This window comes from Python bivittatus, unplaced genomic scaffold (assembly GCF_059951505.1).
Source record: "Python bivittatus isolate LINGU-HERP-01145 unplaced genomic scaffold, Pbiv_v1 ctg000850_np1212, whole genome shotgun sequence".
NCBI lineage: Eukaryota > Metazoa > Chordata > Lepidosauria > Squamata > Pythonidae > Python > Python bivittatus.
This window is the reverse complement of record NW_028277112.1, coordinates 45,463,786-45,487,353: the sequence shown is the minus strand read 5'-3', so window position 1 is coordinate 45,487,353 and position 23,568 is coordinate 45,463,786. Positions and strand designations below refer to the sequence as shown.

Here is a 23,568-nt window from a genome sequence, read left to right as displayed (position 1 = left end):
ATACACTGATTTTTATATAAGGAGACCTTTCCAAGCAAATATACTCCTTGATTGGAATAGAGCTGAATAAACCAATGGAAATAAGATAAAATTAGTAGGGCTGTACAAATCATTTGACAAGCAAAAGCTCTTCTAGATTTGTTTCATAAAACTGAATCAAGCAAACTTCTCAAAAGTTGACCAAGACTGCTTCAAGGCCCTCTTGAAATCTTCTGGGTGTGCCCGCCCATAATATTTATTTATTTATTTATTTACTTACTTACTTACTTACTTATTTACCAAGATAGTCATGGAAGGAAAGCAAACAACTGTGAATGATGTGCCTGTCCAGAGGACCTCAAAAGAATGTCAAAGCAACCACCTTTAGGCTTCATTACTTGTAGTTGATTTGTGTCTTTGAGAAGCAGATCTAGGCAGATATCTCACTCATGAGTGTATCATCCTATCAGGTGACTTGCACCAATCTAATAAACAGCTGTCTTTTTCTTTTCCCAAAGCAAAACTCACTTTTTTGAACTGCAGATAAGTATACCTAAAAACCCCAAGGTTGCCCACTATTGGGTTATGAATAATTCCCCTAAGTCATGGGGAAGAGATGTAAAATTAATTGAAAATAAAATGTTTTATAGTTAAAACAAAATCGTAGATAACATCTATGTAAATTGAAATAATCGTCTCATTTTATTTTGCAAAAATGTAATGGCCACTTTAATAGATGTATCTCAAAAAAGTGATGCCATGAAGATAAAGGCATCATTTTATACATTCCTCTGACATTTCTTCTGTATAAATGTGTACGTCAGATAAAAATGAACAACTTAAAACTTTAGGCCACAATGTTTAGGTGGTTAGTCTACACACAGAGACAAGTTTGTAAACCTGTAGATGTTTATAGAATGAGAGCTTTCTCTCTGTCTGAAGGAGAAAGAAAATTGATTTCAACTTTAAAAAAAATAATAAAAAATATTAAATGTGGATATAAAAAGTTTAGTTCAGCATTCCATGTTGTTTATTTCTTTTAGAAGGCATACCTTTTATTTTATTAAAAAAAAATTACAAAACTGTTCAGATATAAAAGCTTGATACTTGGCATTTATGCACATATCTCTCTCAACATGAGAATAATTTTTCCTCCCCTGGGCATATTGCCTGTAGATAAATGATGAATAAATAAAGGTCAGTAAACAACACTAGAAGTACAGTCCAAAATTTATTTTATCTATAAAGTCTAAGATTACCTCCAAATGTTATTTTCGGGTTGATATGCCTCAAATATAATTTATTTAGTTCATAATTTTGCTGTTTAATCTGTGTAACATCCATGAATTATAGTCAGAACATTATGTTTAAGAAATAAAGGCAAATAAATACTGTGTGATAAAATCCTGTGTAGATGAGATGTTTCCTGTAGTTGCATTCTTGCTGAGTGAACAGTGCATGACTCTACCATCCCTTCCCTAGCCAAGAGATTCACCTTTGTATACCAGCAGTACACACGGTTGAATTACTGGGTCTGTCATACAGCAGTCATTTTTCATTTCATTTTCAGTTCCATTTGCTTCAGAGAAGGTTGAGAAACTATCATTTTCCTCTTCTTGCCCTCTTTATTATTGTCCCTTTGGAGAGGGGGAAAAAAATTGAGGTGGTGCAATCAGGATTGGTGCTGTGATGGACAGGCTCAGAAAGGCCTTACACACCCCACCCTTTTCTGAATTCTTTTCACCTCCCCTGCCTACCCCCACCCCTATGGCCAGGTGTGTTAAAACTAAGAAGGCAGAGTGTCAGCCTTACTAGATAACTGGGAAGCCAACTCCACAGGAAGCCTAAAACTATTTTTATCGAGAGTGGCTATAATAACAGAATCTTGCAAGTCTGATTGTGCTGTTCCTCCTTCCCCTTCTTATACTCCAGTGAATTAGGAGGCATCTACCTCGGTCACTTCCAAATGTGATCGTGTTGCTCTGGACTTAAAAAATGTTTCAGTCCCTTTTGACTAGGTAACAGTTCCTACATATCTCCATCAAGGCCATCTTCCTTCCTCTCTACACAGATGCAGGACTTCCCAGAGAGATCAGTTTTTGCGGGCCCACTTTGGGGTATCCATCTCAGTGTCCAAAATGAGCTGAGTTGACTAGTCTTCCAGCAAACCAGTTGGCTAGGCAGAATTAATCACATATGTTTAGGGCTAAATCTAACCTTTTTAGACAACTCACTTTTGGGGATTAGAGACATTACGCAACATGCTTACATACACACATGACCCAGTCATGAGAAGAGAATGACTCAGTATTGATTGATTGAATGATTGATTGATTGATTGCTCACAAGTATGGGACTTGCCTCTGGAATGTGTTGCATCGTCAAACTATGGGTAATTTGATTCATAGCTCAGTCTTTTCTCTGTTGTTATCTCACTGGCTCTCATAATAAAAAGTAGCCTTTTTTTCCCAGCTCTTCACATGGCATGGCGCCATTCTTTTACCTATGCTAATATTATAAATTGTGCCAGGAACCTACAAGCATTCCCTGTTACTTCAGTGTCTATATTTAAGTTATTTCTGCTAAATAAGGAACAGAGGTTGTTGCTTTTATTATCCTGATGTGTTTAACAGACTAACATTTTGCAGGTTTACTCAGAAAGTTCCACTGAGTTCACTGGCTAGAAGCTTGCAGTCTAAGTCATGGTCCCATTGCTTGGAGGAATAAGAGAAATGGAAAGGGGGGGGGGGGGCGGGGGGGGCACGTCTCTTAGTCAAGAATTCATCTCATGAATTGGATTTCACTACTTTATGTTATCCAAGAAGAATGCAAATGTGGTTGAGCTCTGTGCTATTTCTGCAATTTTCACGGCATTGTAACAAAGACTTCTAGCATTTGTTTTTAAATCACTAATGGATTTGCAGCTAACCTATGGCACATAGCAGTCCTGGTCAGTTGCCTTCAGTATTACTTGTGTATGCACTGAGCTGATAAGTACTGTAGTTCATTTTCCTCTTGGGCAAGCACCGTTTTATTTTATATTTTTTTAAGAGAGAGGGAAAAAACCTTCTGACTAATAATTACCTTAGCTTGCGAAAAGAATAGTAAAACACATTTGATTGCTTTCCAGTCCTTGGTAGAATTCAGTGAAATATATCTGCTTGCTTCAGAAAGGGGGGAATTGTTTCTCTCAGGTACTTTATATATTTATCTTGCCTTTGAATGATGTTGCATTCAGCATCAACAGTCTGATAACATTACAGTTGAGGAAACACTGGTGTGTATTAATCAATCCTGTCTCCAGGTTTTTTTTTTTTTTAAGAAAGAAATGGAAAGGGGTGATCTTGTTGACATCTCCTCTTCTCTTCCATCCTCAGATTTTCTGTCTGGAGGACCGGCTTTTATGTTAGGTTATTTGATTTATTTTGTGACCAGAGACTTCACTTTCTATTTTCAGCTATCTTTAAAAGGTCTTTGAAGAGTGCAGGAGCCCTAACACTGAAGGGTAAAATGTCAGTGTGAGGTGATTTTGGTGCTGGTGCTTTTTTGTTTTGCATTCTTGGTGGCTTGTGGAGTTTATCAGAGGCTTAACATGCTTGTGTTATTCCTTATTAGTGAACGGAAACCTGTAATTTGGTGATTTACTACCAAATTTTGACTGCATCATTTTAGAGCTCTCAGGATCTCACCCACAGAGTGAGACATACAAAGACTGACATGCTGCATGTGGTCTCAGATTTGTGGTTGCCCATTCCTGCCCATAGACCGCTCTAAATTTACAGAATCAGATGGGGAACAGGGGAGCAAAGATCTTTGCAGACAGACCGCTATTTGCAAAAATGTGCATTCTGCATTGCACAATGGTGTGATGTTAAGCTTTCAGATTGCAGATGTTTTGTGTATTGAGCTGGCTAACTATAATTTTGTTGTTGTTATACTGTTAATGATCTGTACTGAAGAAATGATTGCCCTTTTGGACTCAATTCTATAGCTATTCAAGCAAGCAGAACCTTAACAATTGCTTGCAATTTTTATGTTTAAAATACAAATTTCAATTTTCCAAAAAAATCTCTAAAATGCTAAAAAAAATGGTAGCAGTGTTGGTGGTGCATAGCATTTAGCACAGACCATTACCCTATCTGCATTTGTGCTCTGGGATGACAGAAAAAGAGAGTCAGTTGTTTTTCAAGTTTATGATATTGGAATATGGAAAACTTGAATGTTTCAATGTAATGTTATGAGTGGGACTGTTTCATTCCAAGCTCAGAGCAAAATGTGGTTATTCTCTCCAACCCAATGGAAAGCTGGAAATCAATTATGGAAGGGGCAGTGGAGTCTGGGCTGTATGTCCACCGGCAGGAAAACCCTCTGAAAGCAGAACACAGTGGAACCAAATTTGATGTGGCGAGAAAGTCAACAAAAGAAATATCAGGATCAGAAAAGGACTGGATCTGGCTGGGGCTACAAAAAAAAAAAGAAAAAAAAAACTGGAAAAAATCCCCCATCAGTCAGTGACTTGGAATACTGCCAACTATTCTATTTTAAGCCCCTTTTCATCATCCCTCCCAGTCATGTGACCCATGTGCAAAACGTATGCAGCCTGCCATGTACTTCCTAGTGCATACCATACATATACAAATACACATGCGGATGCAACATGAGAAGAGAGCAGAAATACACAGAGGCAACATCACCCTGATTAGTGTCAGGGGAGAAAGTGTATACACACACACACACACAAAGATGCAATACCTTATTTCATTACACGCCTCCTAGGGCCACTGCTGATAAAGGGGTTGGAAGCAATTCCAGAAGCCGGGCTCTGCAGCTTTCCTTATTTTCTTGTTTTCATTTTATACGTACTCCTACCTCTTTGGATAATGCATTCTTAAAACCAGAATGCCATGTTCTTTCATGAGAAATATGTAATCCCTACTTCTTTGCACAAGGAATATTGTTCCTCCCCTCCCTGGTAAAAATTCTTTTTCTTGTGCAGTCTGCAAATAAATGCGAATACTGATTATTTCTTTACCATCATCGCACTCAAATGTAGGTTCAGACTATGTATATTATAGGAATTAGAAATGGTTGAGCTGTCTGAAGTTCACCTCTTGATGTTTTAAGGAGGGAGTCCACCTGTTCTGTAAAGAGAGGCTAAAGCATTCCTCTGTCAGCAGTAACTTCCCTGAAAAATCATTCCCTTCTGCAACTAACAGGCTTTTTAAAAGCATATATTGGCATCGTTGGAAGCTCCGTGTGTGCGCGTGTGTGCGGGTGTTCTAAATCTCACTGCAGTGCAGTGGACCATTTGGAGGTGGAGGATGAGGTTTTAAGCTTTGGGAAGAGGTTTTCCTTTGCCTCTCACACTGTGACAATGTGCCTTGCCCACCAAGTGGCTTTTGCACTCTTGTTATGTTTTAAAAACACTTCCCTGATACCAGAAGAGCCGATGAAAAGGCACTGCATGCAAATACAAGGAAAAGCTCTGGGATCTGACCTGCTCTTTCATTCTGAATAAATCTGTCTCGGATTGTGCAGGAAGTGAGCGGATAGTGTTAAACTGAATGTTGTTGTTATGCAAGATAGCACTACTGAATCCTCGCACCTCCTGAGTAGAATGTGGCAGCTGCTACAGAGGGAAATGCTTCACTGCAAAAGTTGAGGACAGTGAAAAAGAACATTGAATCTAATTGAAACTGCAGGGGAAATGTTGGTAGGCAGAATGTAATTATACGAATTGGAACCTGGCCAAGAGGCTGGGGTTAACATGTCGACTCCTTTTGAAAAGACAGAAGGGAAGAAAGATGCCATTGTGCTTGTAGATATACTTCATTTGTGCAGTATCTTCTGAGCCAATTTCAAACAATAGGCAATTGTAAGTAACAGACCTTGACTTTCTCCTACCTGAGGAATCTTTCTTTTTTGACATTTTCTCATCCAATAATGAGCCTGGCCAACCTCTGTTGGATTGTAGGCAGCAGAAGGCTTTACTAAGAAAGGAAAGGCATGACGCTCTAGCCTAACTATGTACAGCCATTTACATACATACTTACATACATACATTCCATTTTAAATATAAGAAAATAGGTTGAATTTTGGACTAGGGAGAGTTGGATTCAAATCAATCTTCAGATACTGGAGCCAAGAAAGGGCAGAATAAAATGTGACTATAGTGATGATAATGCTAGTTATTCAAATTGGAAATTATATTAAATTGTATCTATTTCCTTTAGCAAATTCATTTGTGATGGAGGTGACCGTTTTATAGGTAGGTGCTCTTGTTTAAAGCATGTGCCTTATGACTTCTTGCAGGTGGAGATCTATAAAGTCCATAGGATAAAGTACAATCCTTACAGGTTTCTCTTTGTTCTCTTATAACCTACCGCTTTTATACTCATTCAGATGATAATAAATTGAAAGCTATCTCTGAGTGACTCCAAGTCATACGTGAATATGAGCAGCTTCAGAGTTGCTCATCTTTAAATGGTAGAGCCCCTCTTCTTGACAATGGGCAAAACACTGGTCCATTTCATAGGATGATGCAAGATGATATCCTTAGCCTTTTCAATGGGCTCCATACAGAAAGAGATCTCCCCAGGAAGATATGAAGGTACCATAATCAGAGAGGCTATATCTATGCAGCTCTGGAGAAATTGAAACAACATTCCATATTTTATTTCTTTGCAACTACTAACAGGATATTTGATTAGCATATATATCCCCATTCTCTAACAAATTGACCAGGTCAATGTCACTCCCTTTATGTTGCTTACCTGGTATCTGAGCAACGTAACACAATCACCTTGACAGTTTCATTTGGAAATATTTGTCAGAAGAGTCATTAACAGCAGCTGACATCTGCTTGGTTCAGATACCTATTTTTGTGTTTTATGTAGCAAGTGAACAAAAATAATTTGTGTTTGACCAATTTCCAAACATGTTTCCCATAATTTTACTGCCCCTGCTAATAACTCACCCCTCCCACTAACTTGTTTTCTTGATGGGTACTGTTCACTTCTAGACTACAGCAGACTACAATTATCTTAGATTGGCTAAAACAGAATCAATATCAAAAATTGGTATTGTAGTGCTGGACTCTAATCAGGTGGCTGGGTAGCATGGATTAGAACTAGACATTAGCGTTGCTTCCACTGTATGCTTCAAAAATTGGTGGGAAATGCCCCTTGGAGTAATCTGATTGTGATGGTACATTTACTGACCATAATTATATTTGACAGTCCTTGTAGTATTCCCAGCAATGTTTTTAAAAACATTATAAATGTATGAATAATTTGATCTTAATGGTTATCCAGCTCTTTATATGTAGATAGATGTTGATCTAATAGGAGCAGTCAGAGTACAATTACATCATTATTGCCTGTCACCCACATTTAACTTACATTTTGTAAACAATTGAAACTCCATGTATGCTCTCCTTAAAAAAGCAGTAGTAGATACACATAAAGAAAACAACTGAAATAAAAACTCTTGGAAGTGGGGGAGGAGGGAAGAAAATAAATCCCTTCTAGCAGATTCATAGAGATAACTTCATTATCAGAACAGCAGGGATTTTCATAAGTGATACACTTCACTTACAGTGACAGGATTAGTCTCATATGAAACAAGAAAGAAATAAAAGACAAGGACTACTTTCCCACCCATATAAAGACAGCATGGTCCTCATATTATAAGGATAGTAAACTGATAACATTGTGCCTTTGCTATTTTACTGCCTAGGGGTAAGATTAAGCTGCCAGATCTAACACATATTCTTATTTGCTCAGATCTGAGATCTGCTGGCGTTCTTTTATAAGTCATTATTAGTTAGTTTATACTTCCAACACTACAGCCATTATGAGTTAACTTAGCTATCTTTGGTTACGGTGCTGGCTTGCAGCAAACTGCAAGATGCATGAAGTATTGCAAGAAATTGCTACTTAAACTTGAGGGTTAAGTTTTCACATGTGCTGAAATAAAATAAAATAAAATACCAAATATTAATTTTGTAAAACCATCTTGTTACTTATTATCTTTGAGTTGTGTTCAAAAGAGCATATCCTCCAGGTAGAAGGTTTTCAGAAGCCTTCTCATCTTTTTGTTGCATTTGAACTATGACTGAGTCCTGCCTCTTCATAATCCCAGCTACTTATGTTAATGAGATTCTGAAGGCAAGCTCTTGTCTTTGAGGTGTCCTCAGTAATGACAAATTCTGCACTCCACCATCACATGTTCAAAAGTGAATTTAGTCTATAATCCCAACCCACTTGTTTCACTATCAACTCACTTCAAGGTAGACCATTATGCCTATGGGACGCTTCTGTTCAACATAGTATCCTCCAACTCATTGGTCTCTGGGTCATTATTCTAAAATTCTATTGAATACAGAATATAATTCTGTGATTCTATGTTATGGGGGCAACATTCTTGCAGACTGGGTAGCCAAATCTCTGTATCCGTGGATGCAGATTCAAGAGCTCTGAGGCTTTCTTTGGCAATTACTTTGGTGCTACAATTTAGCTCACCAAGTTGTAGCCTTTGCAGAACCCAACTAGAACTCTGCTCTTCTTCTTTTGATGGAAATCCTTCTGAAAAGGCCACAATCATATAGCCAATTCAATTAGAAAGTGAACTTTTTCATTATTATGCTAAGCCAATAAAATTTCACTTACTTTTATATTTTGAATGTCTTTAAAATTGTTGATAGAGGGGAAAAAAACCTTAAATATTTGTTATTGAAAGTGAGCATAATTTTAGCTATAATCTATTAGCGATATTACCAACAAAAGTAGTAATTACCATTCGTGGAGCACAATAGATAGGAGCACCAACAAAATGTTAACTTTTTCCTATTTTATATAATTTCCTTATAGTAGTATTGACACAGATTACTAAAAGGAATAATAACATTCAAGGTCTTAATATGGAAACAAAATATCTTGTAATAAATCTGTTTGCAGGTGATATATTTGTTTTTCTTCAAACTTCATTCTACATACTTAATACAGCTTAGTTAGTTAAACATGATTTGAATAAATTTAATATAGTATCGGTACTTGAAGTTAATTTTTATATAAAATGTACTAAGTTAATCAATAATGATGAAGAGCTTCAGAAATGGCTCCAAAAATCTATTGTGTTTCATATTAGTCTTTAATTTAGCTGGTTTGGAATATTATTACAAAGCTTGGCACTAATTTTAAAAATATATATTATGACCGTTTTCTGAGTACAGATAAACTAGAATTTAAGTCAAACAGTTTCTTCTACATCATTTTACACAATAGCTGAACTGAAGTCCTCTTCTTTGAAAATTCCTAAACGTATTTTAACACTTCCATTTTTAAAGTCTATTATTTGATTATGGTTATGTCAAGGATTTCTTATACTAGCCATATAGTATAAGCAAAAGAATGATGGAGGCTCAGTGCTTTTCAAATGATGCTTTTCAGATAAAATAATTAACTCATACTATTTGGAACCAAAATTATTTTTAGTGTATACAAGTTGACTTACTTTTATGCACTCAATCCATTAGAACAGTACCATTCATATGTCTGATATTAAGAAAAAAAAATCTAGTATCACAAAACTTACTTTAGAAATTTGGAAAAGGTGGAAACAATTTCTGATCCTTCTCCTGTTCTCCCATCATTCATTGTCCAAATTTTAAACATGGATAAATGATGGTTGAAGGAACTAAAAGACAGGTGATTTACTGTAATTTTTTTCTCTCCTAAATATATATTGCTGGAAAAAGTTGTTAAAAGTTTGTATGTACTTTCAAATCAGACTGGTGATAATTTCTTCTCAAGTCCACAAGATCTTCTATATCACTACCATTAATTATATTTCAAGAGAGCAACAATTCATAGGAACTTGTTGCTTTCATCATTGAAATGAAAGCAACATTGCAGCATTGCACCACCAGATCCACCCCTTTGGTCCATACGTGTACGTCATGGCACATAGAACATGGATGGACTTGTGTTGCAACATTGCTTAATCACTCTAACCTTTGCCTTTGCCTTCAAATGCTGTTATTTGAAGAATTAGGTATATCCACTCAGTTTAAAATCAAAAGAAACTCTTTAGTTTATATACAACTGTTACTGTATGTCACACTTAACAGGTTATCTGGAAAGGCTTAACAAGTATGGAAAGAGGATTTGGAATTTGAATATGGCAAGTCAGCTGACAACTATTTATGGCATAAAATTACCTTCAAAATTATTTTGTCAAGGCATCAAGAAGTGATTAAAAAAATATTTCATTGCTAGTACTAAATGCCCTTTAAATTGTATTATATGGAAGAAAGTCTTTCAATATTGCTTTGGAGGGATTGTATTAAAATTAGTACATACAGGTGGTCCTTGTTGCTTCCTTGATTCCATTCCAGAATAAATATGTGAATGTGAATAACAAGATGTTGAGTCCATGATTCAGGCCTGGGGGGCAGGGAGGGAGTGGGGGGATGTTAGGTTCCAGAATTTTCCTTCTCACTTATTTATGGTGGATCTTGCTGGCCCACCCAATTAGCATGGATCCATGTGGCTTCCTTACTGTAGCTGGCCTTCTTCTGACCTATTTCTCAGCTGGGGATGGCTCATTCTGGCTTCTCCACTCTGTGGATTTTTACAATCTAGTTTGAGGGGCTTCTAGATCGTGCTGCTGGAGTTCATCTGCTTTCTCTGATTACTGTAATTGCTCTGTGTGCAGCAATTGCATTCAGCAGTGCAGTGAAGAGCCCCTCTCTACAGAGATTATAACACAGCAACAGAATGGAGAAGCCAGCATGAGCCACATGGAACAAGCAGAGTAATTCCCTTCATTAACAGCCAATCCTGCAAGGTCTGCCACAACTGAGCAAGGAGCAGGAGGAGGAAATACATCCAGTACGCCATGCAGACAGCAAACCTGGTGTGCACAACCGTTTTCCATAAATAAGGAACTGTGTCTTTTTGTTTGCATTAGAGCAAAGCAAATTACATAGATTCTCTACCCCTAAAACACATAATTTATCACTGTGCAAAAGCCTATCTGCCATTTGTGTGTGTGTAAAGTAATAAAAACAAAGTCAAATCTATCTATCTATCGGTCTCTACCACTCATAACTTTGTGAAACATTGGTTAATGAAACTGCAGGTAACAATGACCACCTGTATTACTATTTCTTTACATTTAGTTACTCTTTTTGGCTGAAGTTTTTAAAGGAATTGGAAAAATACACAATAATCTTTAATAATGAATTCAACTGTGGCTTTACTGTCTGTGTTTCCCAGGAATTTTACAATGATACAACATGAGAAATTAATCCAATTTTGTTGTTTGCTTCCAGATTTACTGTTGCAAATCATTGGAAAATTAACATACATGGTTTTTGGATCAATGGTGCTTTAAACTGTGGGAAATTGCATTGGCTGAAAAACCATCACAACAGCAAAATGTTTTGAATAACCGTGATAATGCCTTAGTTAAAGATTATGCTATTCATATTTGGCATGTTGTTATAATAAGAAAGTAATTCAAAGATTATTTGGATATCTAAAATTTTATATTTCCCCTAATATTCTAAATACGTTTATATTGTATATTAGTGGATTCCTGTTTAGATAAATAAAGCAATTGGTTCTATTTAGTCATCTTGGCTAATACTACAGAGCAGATTCAAAAAGTTACCGGTATGTAAGGACAATTTGCCCTATCACCAATGTAGAAATAAAGTTCAACTGTTGTTCCAGTTTGCTTCTTAGCATGTAATGAGAGGCACAGAGTGGCTGGTGTGGGTCTTCCGGGCTGTGTGGCCGTGTTCTGGAAGATTTGTTTCCTAACGTTTCGCCAGCACCTGTGACCGGCATCTTCAGAGTGCAGGAGCACAGACAGGAGCAGTTCTCTCTGTGCCCAGGGTGATGTGACCCTTTTTGTGGGTATAGAGATCTGGGGGGAGGGGGAGATTGGGGGTGTGGGTGGGGTTGGGTTACTGAGTGGCTGCTTGCTTTGGTGTCAGCATCTGTGTGTATCTTCCTGGGGATTAGGCAGGGTTTTTTCTTCTATTGAATTGTTAACGAGGGGCTGCTGGGGGTGATTAGCAAGCATTGTGTGAACTGTTCAGACGTCCTGGTGGTTGAGCTGAGTTCGTTGACCTTTTGCAGGCTGTATTTTTCAGGATTGGTAGCCAGGTTTTGTTGATTTTTAGACTCTTCTCTTTTTTATTGAAGCTGTGCTGGTGTTTGTGAATCTCAATGGCTTCCCGGTATAGCCTGGTATAGTGGCTGTTGGTGTTGTCCAGTATCTCTGTGTTTTCAAATAGGATCTTGTGTCCAGTGTGCTTGAGAGCATGTTCAGCTACTGCAGATTTTTCTGGTTGCTGTAGTCTGCAGTGTCTTTCGTGTTCTTTTATCCTGGTATGGATGCGTTTTGTGGTCCCGATGTATACTTGCCCACAACTACATGGTATGCGGTATACTCCTGCGGCGGTGAGGGGATCCCTTTTGTCTTTTTGCTGATTTTAGCACTTCTTGTACTTTTCTGGTGGGTCTGAAGATTGTTTGGAAATTGTGTTTTTCCATCAGTTTTCCCATGCGGTCTGTGACCCCTTTGATGTAGGGCAGAAATACTTTGTTGGTGGGTGGCTGTTTTTCTTCTTCAGTCGCATGTTGTTTTCTTGGTTTGATGGCTCTTTTTATTTCATCCTTGGAGTAGCCATTCGCTTGTAGGACCCAATTAAGGTGGTTTAGTTCAGAGTTTAGGAATTGGGTTTCGCAGATCCGATTGGCTGCGAAGGCACAGTGCGAGGCACAGAGTCTTGGAGGAAGATGGGAAACCAAAGCAATACTGAAAGACTTTCTTCCATATAATACAATTTTAAAGGGTGTTTAGTACTAGCAATGAATTATTTTTTTAATTGCTTCTTGATGCCTTGACAAAATAATTTTGAAGGTAATTTTGGTAATTTTGAAGATGGTTTGGCATTGGAGGAGGATAGAAATAATTTGGGGGTTAGAGAACAGTGAAGGAAATAAACATGGATGAAAAGACATAGGTGTGGAATAGAAAAGATGATTTAGGATGTACCCAATTTAGATGAAGTGGAAGACCCTAAACCTAACAAAAAGGGAAGGTCAATTAACTTGACTTTTTCTTTTTCTGAATTCCTCTCTTAAGACATATACCTTAACATATTTTCACTATGCACTTTTACAGTTTCTATAATAGTGAACATCTGCATCACCCTGACTAACTGTAACCATTTGTTTTGAATGTATATTGATATTAAAATATTTCTAATATTTAGTACATTTGACATGCTGTAGAAGTACAGTACATTTCTTTGGCCATCAAAAGGATCAGTGATGATGAGATTTGTAATTCAATCCAGCTGAAGGTCAGTAGATTAAAGAAGGCTGATCAAAATAATGTTACAATGCTGATGTTTTTATCAAAAGTTTGACGTTTCAAGTTTTAAGGATTCCATTTTTCTAAGTATGCATATTTTACAGTGGAAATACCATAAATTATTCTTTTAACATATAGGTGTCTTTTATTCATGAATGTGCAAAGTGTACTTTTACTTTGGCAACTTGTGGCTTCAGCAGTGTTAGAATAAATGTGATATTCAACTGACGAGTTAACTTTTGCCTGGTCCCCCCCACCCTTCGTGTGTGTGCATTTTTTTACTATGTATATTTGCCTATAATTGACAAGCTGTTCCAAGGAATTAAGTATTCCCTAGCTAGATGGTCTTTGTAAAGAAGAATATCCTTGAAGGTAATCAACAAACTGAAACACAGCATGTTTTCTTAGCTTGTAATTCCTGATAAATCAATACTCAGCAAACACTCTTACTTTAAAGGTTAAATACTTTAAGCCCTTTGATAGTAATTGAGTGTAATTTCGAGAGAGGTTTAATTTTGATAGGAAGTTTTTTTCCCCTTCAGTTCCAATACTTCAATCACACTATTCCTGGGAGTACATAGCTTAACCATAGCTCATATTGCATCCTAATTGATATACACAACACCTATATGTATGTTTAATGGCTACAACAGTCTTATACTTTGGAATACAGATAAGAAGGTTGTGTAATGATATATAATTTTACAGGGCCAGTTCTATTTCAGTATTGTCTTTTGTTGGGTTGGCTAATTGCAAAATTGATCACAGTGATTATAATATGTCAGCGTGATATAATAAGAATAAGAGGAGTAAGAGTATATGATGGTATTTGAACAATTCATAGGCTTTGGGATAAAGCTTGAATTACCCAAATTATGAATATTTGCTGAGTATTCTTCAGAAGAGACTATATAACAATGAAGATTATGATGATGATGATGATGATGATGATGATGATGATGATGATGATGATGATACTGTATCAGATATTATGCCTCTCTTTGAAATATAGGAAAAAACTATACTGACTGTTATGGTCAAATTAGAGATTAGTGTGTAGGATAGATAAGGAGTGTAAGGCTGTACCCAGAGAATTTGCCCCTATATATGCTGTGCATGCAAAAAAAGAAAGCTGATATCCTAGATTACTTGGGGCTAGGTTAAGGAAGAAAATGGAGCAGACAGGAAAAAAAGAAAAGATATAACTGGATGAGTGGGAGGAAGAGAAGTACACAGGCTAGATTCCAAGATGGCATTTGCTGAGCAGCAGTGATGGCCTAGGACTGGGATACCAAGGCCTATAAAACTGTTTCCATCATTGGAAAGTTCCTAGAAGCTTACTGGGTCTTCCAGAGACTAGCAGAAGTATGCAAAAATTATAATCAATTCTGGAAAATCCTCAAGTTACCAAGGTTGTATCCAATTCCAAGAACGCCCTGAAAAGTCAAGAACAAGGGAAGGAGAGTCACGCATATGCTGGATGCCACTTGAGGACTGTAGAAAAGAAGAGTGAGTCTTGTGTTCAGAAGGAAGACTTACTTATCAGATTTGTTCATGTTGCCATGCATAGCCCATCCTTGGTAGAATTTTTAGGAAGATTAGTGATCACTGAGACTGAAGGATTTTGGGAAGATCAAATTTAGTTTCCATGTCAACTCTATCTCAAGAATTTATTTTTGGATCTGATATATGAAATCAGAAAGGCATAGCAATCAGAGCATGTTTTTGTTTACTTATTTTCCAAGTATCTTGCCAAGTGGATATATTGGAGCTCTCTAAAGTCAGAGTCAGTTGTAATGTAGAATTTTTAAGCTGTTGGTTTTGGAATGGGAAGATCCAGATTTAGGTTCCCACTTCAAGTCCTCACTGGAAGACTCTGTGCCAGTCACTTTCTTTCAGTCCAGCCAACCTTGTATGATTGTTAATGTGGAGATAAAATACTGTAGAAGCAATTGCCCAGGTTAGCCTCCTTGAGTTCTGCTGTAACTGTAGCCTTCTAACCGGACTGCAAGATCAAACGTAATTACACATTCCCATTAGTGTTACATAGTTCTTGGTTATCTACAGAGTCAGTCTGGTCCTTTTAAAACAAGGAGCAGAACTTGGCCAAAGTCCGGGAAGAGAGATTAGCAAAAAGTAAAGTATTCCATCTCCCTAGCAAACTCTGAATAACATGAAGAACTCCCAGGAAGATGGGGAAATCTAGAAACCTGAAGCAGAGGAACATATGCTTTAGGCAACTGCTATTTCTGCAAGAAATTTGTGCTAGGTTTTTGCTTTCTATAATTTATGAAATTGAGTATAATTTCAGCCCTTATTCATATATTTTTTTCCCTTTAGAATCTTATGTAATTCTCTTCCCAATTCTTTATGCAGATTTTGGGCAGACAAATCCCTGTTGTAGTATACTAACACCATCCTGTGCCCCATCCAGATAATTATATTTCCTTTTGGATTTTCTAATTTATCCATTTGCAGCTGTTGTATTCACTGACCAGCTCTATATACCTTCTACGACATTTCATGTTGATATTCAAACTAAAAGATTTTAATATAAGTTTTGCATTCTTTAAAAATAAATTTTGCTTTTGCTTATTTCTTGGGAAATTGATTTGCTTCTCAAAGTGGGGAGGAAGGGCTGAATTCTCTAGTCATCACACCTCTCCGCTACACAACCAGGTGACACTATTGAACTGAATTTTTCCAGTTTTTCATTTTGAGCTTTTAATCACCAGAACTGAAAGGTTACTGAGTGCCTATCAGGTGAGGGCGTTCCTGGAAAAGAGATGGTGGCAGCAGAAACTGCAAAGTCACTGTCCCAAAGCAGGAAGCAGAACAAGGATGTAAACACCCTGAGGGCTTTTGGAAGAGGAAGTTTGGAATTTCCATCCTTCCATCCTGTATTTATTTACTTATTAAATATACATGCTTGATTAACTGATGAGAGAATGAGGGAAATTCTTTTAACAACATGTTCTAAAGGCTTGATTACTTTGAACCCAACAATTAGGAAATGACTTTAGACGCTGACTGGGACTGGATGGTAAGAGAGGGAACTGTTTCCAGGGATTCATAATTCCCAGAGCTGTCACAAGGATTGGAGTATGCCAATGGCTCTGCGGAGAGTAGTTAATACAGTGTTGTCCAAACTTGGCCACTTTAAGATGAGTGGACTTCAACTCCCAGAATTCCCCAGCCAGCCGGGCTGGCTGGGTAATTCTGGGAGTTTAACTCCACTCATCTTAAAGTGGCCAAGTTTGCGCAACACTGGCCTAAGGCCTCTATTATAATCTCTCAGAGGAAAAGTGATATGGAAATTTAATAAAAAATAATACATGTAGCATCGGATGAACTTTTTAATATTTCTGTAGTGATATTTTTATTTCTACATATATCTATTTTCATTTTTAACCTAATATAGTAAACATGTATGCTTAATCTGATAACCATTAATTTTGTCTATATACTGGTAATATTTGGAAACCTAGTATTTTCCATTATACATAGTCCAATAAACTGTTGGACAAATACTATATTGTAGATTTAGGGGAAAATGGCAACATTAAAAATTACATCATGGTCACATTTTACCATCATAGTTGATTGTAAATATTATATTAATATCTCTCTGTAGGGATGTCTGTGTGCCATTTCTAACTTTCCTTTCTTCCCAATTTCTCTATTTTGCATGGTATATTTCACTTCAGTAATACCCTCTAGTCTTTCAGCTAATATTTGAGATGATTTTAATTTAAAAGGAATGTGGAAAACTAATTTTCTAGAACTATCTCCCATTTTTTAATCTTTAAGTAGAGTAACAAAATTTATGCAGGATATGTAATATATTATTTAATATGTTCTACATAGATATTGATTTTAAAAAATAGCAAGAGACATTTTGACAGCTTGATGAGTGACAAGATCAAGTCACTATACTCAAAGGTGAACTGAAAAGACAGTTTTCTGAACTGACTTCTTTTTAAAAAAATCTCTCCCATCCTCCAACCCATAAAATAAAAAAAGGGTGCCTTAAACCATTTAAAAATCTTAGCACCATAGCCTAGTAAAAAGTAGGCACCAACAGTCTTTCTACTGCATGCTGCTCATTTGGATTTTATGCCTGTACTGAATGCTTTCCTTTTCCATCCAAACAAATTAAGTTATCCAACATCACTGAGTTGGTTTAGATGGGTCATGTGATCCAGAATATGTGTCACCGAGGACTGGCAGCAGTGTGCTGGCAGGATCATTTTTTATTTCTTTCATTTGTTGATCACCTCCTACTGATGTAGACATTAGACCATCCTGGAATGTCTTGCAAAAACTAAAGGGGCTTAAAACTATTGCATCTCAAACTGACCCCAACCCATCACCCTAGCAGTGGTAGAAATCATTTCACTGCCACAAGCAGATGTATAAAATCTAAATTGTTCCAGTTGTAAGATTTGGGGACTAGTATTGTTCTATGACTGTATTTGTTATTAATTCACAATAACATTATAATTGCATTAAATGCAGTTAACTTTGTAAAGATCCAACCCAGAATCTTGTAAGAGCATAATGTTGAAATGAAAATTCAATGATTTCTCTCATTTGCTTTTGTACCAAATGTTGGTATTATTTGATAGTGTAATCATGTAAAAATGTTTGTTTTAAAAAGGAACAATGAGACATATCCAATATATCTGAATGCATATGCAGTGTTTGAATGCACAACGCTGATGCTACACAATTCTGTTGTACATTAACTCGACAAAAAATCTGCAATTATACATTCATAGTTGGCTGGCTGGAATATGTGCATTTTTTCTGAAGTACAAGGCCAGAAAAGAGAAAAAAGGGGAAGGATACCTTTAAGAATTCCTACCAATATATGCTTAACATCAAGCATCTTTCCACAGGGTTGGTTGAAAAATGTATGTATTAGAATTTTTAGAAGTTCCCAAATTACAGAATGATGAATAAAAATTTCATTTCATATGATGCTTATACTTTTTAATAAATAAATAAATACATAGTGACATTTAAAAAAAACAAAAAACATTTTTGTTTCTCCTTTCAGCCCTCTGTCCTGAGACACAACAACAGGATGTGCCTTGGAAAAGAGTAAGTCACCTAATTATGTATTCTTAAAATGGTATGGGTACTGTATGTATATCCACTTAGCCATTGTTGTGATCTAACAATAGTCTTGAAAAACTGATCACAGTTGAATACATGCTTCTTAAACATTGGTTTTATATTAAACTAAATTATTTAGGAAATAAAGTCAGCTCATGAAATGTAGCAATTAGTAGATTATGGGATCCACGTGCTGGATATATCAGTTAAAACAGCCTAAGAAAGATTGTAGAAGTAAAGTTTACATAGGAGATATTAAAGGTATGTATTATATAGTTCACATAATATTCTATATAGTTTATGGGTATGATTATCACTATTTAAAATATAAAGATGATGATTGATGATGATGTGATGGTGATGATGATGAAGAAGAAGAAGAAGATAGCTGGAATAGATTTTTTTCCTACACTATCTGCTAGGGAGTAATTGTTCATGGGTCCAGCCACTGAGATCTTTTAAGAGGGTTGTGATCGTGTTGTCATCAAGTACCAGATCCCAGGGATAAAAATACAAAATGAAAGATCTTAGTTTTGGTTTTGTTACAGTAGAACTCTCAGCCTCAATGTTCATTGTCATTGAACATTACCCCTAGGATTTCTTCTTTTTGATGCCATTGTTTGAATGGAATATTGGTGGGGCTTTTGAAATACTCTTTTTAGCTTTTTTCCATCTTTATCTTTAGTTTATAAATTGTTCTGCATTTTTAATAGGAAGCAATATTCATATAAATAATAATTCTGCTAATCAGTCTTCCAAAGTATCTCTAGAATTTGTAGTCTCTGGATGTAATTCCAGGGTTGGATGCAGTGGGCATATATGTTTTTCCAATGCAGATGTGTAGACCATCAGTTCTTGTTCCAGATATGTCAAATCAAAAAACCAAATCAATTCTTATTATGGTCATAGACCAGCATAAGAAAGGTAGGGTGCAGTCATTAAAAAAACATAAAGGATACATCAAGAGTAAAAATAAAAATCTAAAAAAATATTGAAAACTAGAAGATAGAAAAGATATATGAATTAAAAACTAGAAGTATATATAAAAAGCGAGAATCTAAAAGAATCTAAAAGAAGGGATAGGAGTTATAAAGCACTCTAAATGGCAAACTAAGTGCTTATTAAATCTAGTTTATAAAGCTGAGCCCCAAGCACAGGCCATCATCTGCACAGAATTTGGCAACATTGTATGTTGTACAGTGATATATTGGTTGATATATGAAAGCAACAGGGTGGTATAAAATTGTCCTGTGTGCCCTGGGTATTTATGCAGGACTTATGTACAGGTAGTCCCCAGTTTGAGAATGAGTTCTGTTCCCAAGGTCTGTCCTTAAGTCAAATTTGTATGTAAGCTGAAACAGAATTAATGGATAATACTGTATAAATAGTATTGTGTAATTAACTCAAACCATTGTGTATTTAACTTGAATCATTGTGTATTTAACTGAAATTTTGCTACAATAGGCTCCATTCTTAACTATGGATCATTTGTAAACTTCTTAACCCGGGTACTACCTGTATACAAAAGTCCAGATATGACTTTTCAGTTTCCCTCTCTGAATCTTTTATACATAAAATGAAAAGTTTCTTCCCACCATGTCATCTTCAGGGAACACAAAGGTGGGCCTTTTACTTTGTTGCCCCCTTTCTCTGCCTCCATTTCCCCCAAGATTAGGACAGCTCCAACTCTTTTGGGATTTAGAAAAGCCATTAAGATCTGATTGTTCCAGGAAACCTTTAGGAACTGAAAGTAGATAAGGGTCCCCCCAACAGAAAGTGATCATTGAGAAGAGCACAGAGATGAACTTGGAGAAGGTATCTGGCAACCATTAGTAAAACATGAACTTAGCCAATATAAATAAATATAAATGTAAATGTAAATACAAATATAAATAAATATAAAAACTTATATATTGCCTGCATCGATAAAGTAGAATTCTGGTATTTCTGGTATCTGTTTCCTGACCTGCCCTACCTTAAAGGCCTTCAATCGTTTACATTGATCAGCATGTTCCTCAATGCAATGTGATTGTTGAGGTTTTTCTGTAGATTGCTATATATAGTTTTAATCCCTTTTTGTAATGTGGAGTTTACATTACTTAAAGTCAGTTGTAATTGAAGCAGCATATATGTAAATAAATAAATAAATACATTCAGCAAGTCAGAATTTAGGATATTCGTGAATCTTTGCCTTTCATAGTTAATAGTGTATGTGTTCAATTAAAGCTTGAAATTTTCCAGCTCTGTGGGTTATAATAAACCCCTTCATGCATTTAAAGGACTGGATTCTTCTAATGTTTATAGCAATACTGTTACATATGTTTTAATAACATTTTTATGAGAAACAAATAATTTATGTATACTATGCTGGCTTTAGTCAGTTCCTTATGCCATGGGAGTTTATGTATTTATTGCCAAGAGGTTATTTAAATATATATAGATATAAATAACATGCATGGAAGAAACTTTTCTTGCCTTTGTGGCATTCACAATTCAAATATTTTCAAACACTTAAAGCAATGATTGAAACTTGATCCCATGGCAAAAGTGAAAGTCTATTAATCAAATATTTTTAAAAGAATCTAAAATAATCTTCTCTGGTTTATAACCATAATACTGGGAAATTCAATATTTCTGCTCAAACAAAGAGGCTAGAAGATATATTTACAGAAAGTCTTATGATGTTTGTAGTTGACTTTGCAGAAGACAACATTTATAAAACCTTTACAGTGCATGACAGGTGTCATGAATTCTCCTGAGGATTAGTATATTCAGATATTGTCTTTCATTTGAACTTCAAATACACATTTTACTAAGGTGTGTTTTTAATAGCTTTTGGAAATTAAACCCTTTATATTTGTCTCATTCTAATATCCTCCATAAATTTATTTCAGGAAACAAGTTTCCACAAAGCTAAATGTAAATATAATTTTGTGTATCAGAAAAAAGAAGCTGAGTAAATAAGAAGCATGTATATTCTATTGTTTCTTCAACTTATGGAAAACCTAGTGGAAAACATAATTACCAATTTCCTTCTGATTTTTCCCAAATAATACATATACTATAATTAAGAGTCTTTTGAACATCACAATTTTACTTGGTGAGTTTTAAGGGTGGTCTAACTGTTCTGTTACTGACTAGGAAAAAAAAAAAAAAAGATCATTTCTATGTCCTACTTAAAGTTGCATGCTTCAAATTAGTCATGACTAACTTATTGTATTAATTTTTAACTGTAATTAGTCATGGTTAACTCTTGCTGGTTAGAGATCTCTATGTATGAAGCTGGTGAACAAACTAAAATAAAAACCATTCCAGAATGTGAAGCAGTGCTTAACAGATTGATCAAGGATTTTAGATAATAGTTACAGAGAGCAAGATTTGATCCTCCTAATTTGTAGGTAGGAAAGAATGATTTCTTGGAAAATTACCTGAACCAAGTATTAGATTTGAAATTCACTTGATTTGGTTTGGTTTTACACCTGCATACAAATAGCTGCAGGCTGCATGTGAGGTCAGTTGTGAATAACATAAACATTTTAGTTTCCATTTTTCTGCACAAACACTTGTATATATATTTAAGTTCTGATCTGTCTTTTTTTTTTTTAGCGGGATTATATCATGACTTTCTGGCAATGAATGATGATCAAGATGGCAAACAAAAAATAATAACAGTGATGTTAAAATGTAATTATACTTTTGAAAATGCAACCATAAAAATAAAAACAATTCAGTCACCAATACCTATTCATATATCCAATACCTGCCTCTGTGTTGTTATAATGAACTTTCAAGGCATCATTTTTTTTAAATATTATTTTATAAGTGAACTTAATAGACAAAAGTAAAAAATACAACATCCAAAAAGAATAATTATAATAATAAAGTGAAAAAGAAGAAAATCCAGTGAGGAATATTAATATATAGCAAACTCAACCTTTTAATGTGTCATTAAAGCTAGAACATATAAAACATAGTTTCTACAGTATAAGGACATTTCAAAGTATGATAATCCTTAGAAAGAGTTCTGTGATCCTAGGTTCAAATAAAAGTGTCATTTTTATGCATATATTAAGAGCTCTTTAAAACAGGGGCAAATGTTTTTAGGGTGGGGGTAGGATGTCTTAAGAGCTTTCCACCCTTGACAGATAGGTGGGAATGATTATTGGGGATATAACAATCATACCCTACCTCGTTATTTTTCTTTCTGCGTAATCGATGCACACAAGGAGAGGAAACTCAGATTTACACATCATTCAAGAGACAATAAAAAAGCTAAGAGGGAAAGAAAAAGACCAGAACATATCCTCTCCAGCAGCCAATACCCAGATAAGCAGGGATTAACACCAGACAAACAATCAAGCAGAAAACAATACCCTAATCAAGGAACTACGAAGGAAAAAACCACACTTCCCCCCCCCCCCAAAAAAAACTGGCAGGGCAAGCTGCTGTATATAAACTCTACACTCACTAGCACTGATGATGTTGCCTAGTTGAGCAATGAAACGTCTGCAAGCAAACAACTAAGCTCAGGGAACACCAAGAACCCCACAGATCAGAATGTTGGCTACCCACTCCCATTATTGTTTTCATTTACTTCCTATGTAGGGGGCAACTCTCTGCAGAAGAGAGCTTCTATCTGTGGACTTCTGAATCAACCTCCATGCATTTCAAAGACTGTTCTCTGAAGATAGATAGCCTGCATCTGTAAGGGCAGAAAGAATACTCTGTCCTTCACTCACTCACATTCACAGGTTTCTTGCAGAGAGGATGCAGAGATCATTATAACTCCAGGCTGCTTCCAACCTTTGAATATATTCAGTTATAACTCATCAAGTCACTTGGCAAATTCGGTGACCATATAAGTCTAATAATTAGATCATACCATAAAAAGATTGTATTTATTTTTATTTACACCTTTCCCTAATATATAATTTTTGAGCTAAAAACTTCATTGCAATTCAAAGGATGAAGGAAAATTCTGAAAGAAAACAATCTTGGTGAGAATGCACAGTTTGTACAGAGTTGTAAGTAGAGGTCAGGCCAAATTAAAACTTCAGGAGGAGACTAGCAAAAAAT

The 23,568-nt window shown here is 35.8% G+C and overlaps 1 long non-coding RNA gene across 1 annotated transcript in view; it reads left to right on the top strand.

The window, feature by feature from the left end:
- Positions 1-23,568, top strand: part of LOC148213823 (uncharacterized) — a 161,407-nt gene that overhangs the window by 56,656 nt on the left and 81,183 nt on the right. The window contains exon 2 of the long non-coding RNA XR_015793855.1: positions 18,434-18,477. This is a non-coding gene — a long non-coding RNA (uncharacterized LOC148213823). The remainder of the gene's footprint in view (positions 1-18,433; positions 18,478-23,568) is intronic.